Source organism: Penaeus monodon, chromosome 25, assembly GCF_015228065.2.
Source record: "Penaeus monodon isolate SGIC_2016 chromosome 25, NSTDA_Pmon_1, whole genome shotgun sequence".
In the NCBI taxonomy this organism is placed as follows: Eukaryota; Metazoa; Arthropoda; class Malacostraca; order Decapoda; family Penaeidae; genus Penaeus; species Penaeus monodon.
Window position 1 is genome coordinate 40,976,770 of NC_051410.1, and position 215 is coordinate 40,976,984.

Below are 215 nucleotides of genomic sequence, written 5' to 3' on the forward strand. Positions count from 1 at the left end.
GTGGGGGGGGGAGGGATTTCGACAAACTTTTTGGAGGTGGTGGGAGGGGGGGATCCGTCATGGTTAATATCACCACTAAAGGAAAAATGGTTTGAGAAAGTTCAGCAAATTTTCAGTGAGTTAGTGAGAGGGAAAGTGGAAGGAGGGGGAGGGAGGAGTAAGGGAGAGAAAATTAGAAAAACGTACGGAGAAGACAAACAGAAAATGGAGAGAGG